Here is a 3,718-nt window from a genome sequence, read left to right on the forward strand (position 1 = left end):
TTTAATAACTATTAAAAAATGGTACAAGAGGAATAAAGCACTTCAGGATCTTCTGATCAGTCTCGAGCCGCATCACAGCAGCCAGTTGTTAATCCTTTTCCTATAACAGCACCACACACACAGTGTTTTATTCTTTACTTCACGTTAGTTAACCGTACGAGTCCAGATCCTTTCTGAACTCTGACCAAAGCCAGGTCTGAGCAGCTCCGCGGCTGATGAGAAATCTCAAAAAAAAAAAAAAATATATATATATATATATATATATATATATATATATATATATATATATATATATATATATATATATATCTATATATAAATAAATGTCACCGTGATTAGTATTCAGCTGGCCGAGCGAGGCTTTGATGCGTCCGATGTTCTCTTTGCCCACGGGCCGCGTCAACGTTTAATGAGATCTGATGTGTTGCTTTTTAACAGCCGTGAATATTTCACACTGAAAAGCACGCCGCGTTTGTTCGGCCGAAAGAATGTCTGTCTGCGGACACTCGGATACACGTAAACACGGGAAGTGCGTAACACGCTCTAACGCTCTCAGTCAGGTATGGGTGAATACCGCCTAGAGCTGAGCGCACCTGTATCATTTAGCTCTTTTTTAAATTGTAAATTCGATCCTAAACTGTACATGGAGAGGACTTTAAAAACATGCAAGGTGTATAGCTTCATTTCAGTTGAGACACTAAAGAAGTGCGTAACGGGACCGTAGAGCAAAAGCGTCGCACATAATGACCTATTTCAACATCACCAGCCAATCAGAACGCAGATCAGACATAAACAGGAAGTGTTACATTCATGATTGAGATGCAGGGAAACGGTTAGTGATTAGCATCTGATTCTCTCAGTGTAACGTTTATTTCCAGCGAGATCTGTCTCACGAGTGCGTCGTTTTAACCAAACAGAACCATAACGTGATGACTCGCATCATCCGCCTTTGTTTTGTTTTTTTTGCCTTTCCGCGTTTGTTTGCTCTGCTTGAGCTCTCACACGACAACTGAATTTCAATAATGAACCAATTTGTGTGATTTTTTTTTTCTCCTCACGCCGTAATCTGTTCTGAATTCTCTAACAGAACGCGTGATCGCGTGTGTTCTCCACGCTGTCACGCTATCCTCGATGCTAACGATAGACCTGCGTAGCTCTGGGTCCGAGTCCACCTGTGTCGATTTCGAGTTGAGACCCAGTTCTTAACCGATCGAGTCCGAGTCCAAAAGGGGGCCGAGTTGTACTTGAGTCCTTAATGGATGAGTCTGAGTCGAGTCCAGAAAGTAGTTAAATTGAAAAAAGATTTGAAATTGCGATTTTAAACTCAACGCTAGTTTCCGATCAAAAAATGTTTAAAAAAAAGGGACATAGAGGTATATGCAGAACTTTTATTATATTATAAGTGTATGAAAATACGAGGTTTCAGTGATGGGATTCCTCTCCCCCGCAGTTATATAGTCTGAGAGAGAGTACAGAGTAGACTTACATTCAGCTGCAGCTCATAACAACAAGCACTGTAATGAGCATCGCTGGTTAAGACTCCGCTACTTGATGCGAGCGTCAGTTCGTAAACTACGATAAATCTTACGTTGTACGCGTGGAAAAACGTCGCAGGTCAAACCGGCTCAAACGTTCTGTGAAAGAAGAAAAAAAAAAAAACGTCACCGATATTCTTTCTCGTCCCTTTTTTCAAAAGACCGTTTCATCTTCCCACGGTGAGACGAGTCTCATTTGATGTTCTGCCACTAAAAGCGCAGACACCGTACAGGTATTTAGGGCTGTGATGATGTAATTGGCCATGAGGGGAACAGACGAGAGACACGTCCTCCGCTGAGCCGCCGCTGATCCGCCTCTACCTACGCCTATTGATTTTCTCGTTCTGGCACTAAGGAAAAATAATTGCCACATATAATGTATTATTTAATTATGAGACAGAGCTCTCAAGTTTTTTTTTTTTCTTTTTTTCTTTTCATGGTTCTTTTTTGAATCAGAGAAGCGTTATGGATAATTCAGCACGTGAGACTCTTATTAACGAAGGCTGATATTAAATGCTCTGTGTTAAAGCACGGATTTATGAGAATCGCGGTCGAACTCGAAGTTTTCAATACGCCGTTGCCTTTGTATAATTGAGAGCAGAGGAATGAACTCAGACAAAAGTTTCTGCTGCCTTCATTTTTTACACTTTTAAAAAATTTTATTTATTTTTTTTTTTTAAATATATTTAGTGTGAGAGGACGAATTTCCCGAGAGGAGAGAAAACCATAAATCATCGAAATTCAGGGTTTCTGAAAGGGTTTTTAGGGAAATCCGAGTTGTCAGCTGCAGATATAACTAGAAGGCGATGTTAGAAAGAATCACTTAAATGAATCTTTAATCACATGACCAGCTTTATTGTTTTATTATTTTAAATTATCGGCATAAAACATTAGCAGTGCATGTCACTCAGCTCCCTAGGTGGTGACTCAGTGTGTGGTGTACACGCGTTGGGGCAGTGCTCAGGACCCGTTACACACCGAGACACTGATAACTCGATTTCTGCTGACATGCCTGCGTACGTACTCGCGTCGTAAAACCTCACCACTGCCATTGAAATGAGCAACAACAGGCAGGAACGATATCTTTCTGACATTTATACCCCATATAAATTTGTTCGCTTAATCACACGCGTCTCTGTCATGGGTACGTCAAGCAGGAACGTACACTAGCGATTGGATTTTTAAATAAAAAATCATTACACGCTTCAAAGTCGTTAGAGCGTATATATATATATATATATATATATATATATATATATATATATATATATATATATATATAGAACGTCAAATAAAGCTAACGTGGATAATCGTTTGAGCGATAACAAGCTGCGTACGTTTGTAGACGAAGTCGCCCGAGAGTTCGTCCGCCATTTTGTTTCGAGCTGAAAGGCTTCAGCAAACACGACGGCATTTCTAGTAAGGAAAGATAGTGAGCATCGATGCTCCCTGGCTTCCGTGGTGCATTGTGGGACTTCTTTAGGGCGCGGACGTTCCAGTGCACCGGAAGGATTTCTCGGTTGAAACAAAATGGCCGCCTCCCTGATCAGCACCTGACTACTGAACTAAGGGTCTGATTGAGACGCAGCCCGGGTTATTTGTCTGATCACTGCAGTTGTCCGACGTCAACACAGTATTATGTGGATTAAAACTGGCTCTGAAATAGACGACATTTTTTACATGATCTATAAGATTGGGGGCTTTTTTTTTTTATAAACACAGAATTTTTTTTTGTTTGTTTTGGAACGAAAACATTTTAACGAATTTTAACGTGCCACTAATACAGATAAACAGTCCGAAGTGCGTAGCTTTCATCTCTATGAACATGAAATATTTAATATTTATATTATATGATTAGTTATATTAAATACCTGTATACTATAATATATAATATAACATTTTATATGGTTTTTCTGAGAATCTGAGAATGAAATGAAATTAGGTTTTTGTTTTTTTTTAATGTAATTAAAATTAATTTTATATCATTTTCCTCACACTAGTTCACACAAGCATGAGGAGCCATTCGGAGTCTTTCCTTTATAGTTGTTCATATTGTCAATAGATAAAGATTAGATATTACAGATATTTTACATTTTAATTTAAATCTCCGGATATTTTATTAGGAAGTCACAACACAACAGCTTTTATTTTATTTTATTAGATTTCATTTTTTTTGTATGTCT

The sequence above is a fragment of the Ictalurus punctatus genome, chromosome 10, assembly GCF_001660625.3.
Source record: "Ictalurus punctatus breed USDA103 chromosome 10, Coco_2.0, whole genome shotgun sequence".
Classification (NCBI taxonomy): Eukaryota; Metazoa; Chordata; class Actinopteri; order Siluriformes; family Ictaluridae; genus Ictalurus; species Ictalurus punctatus.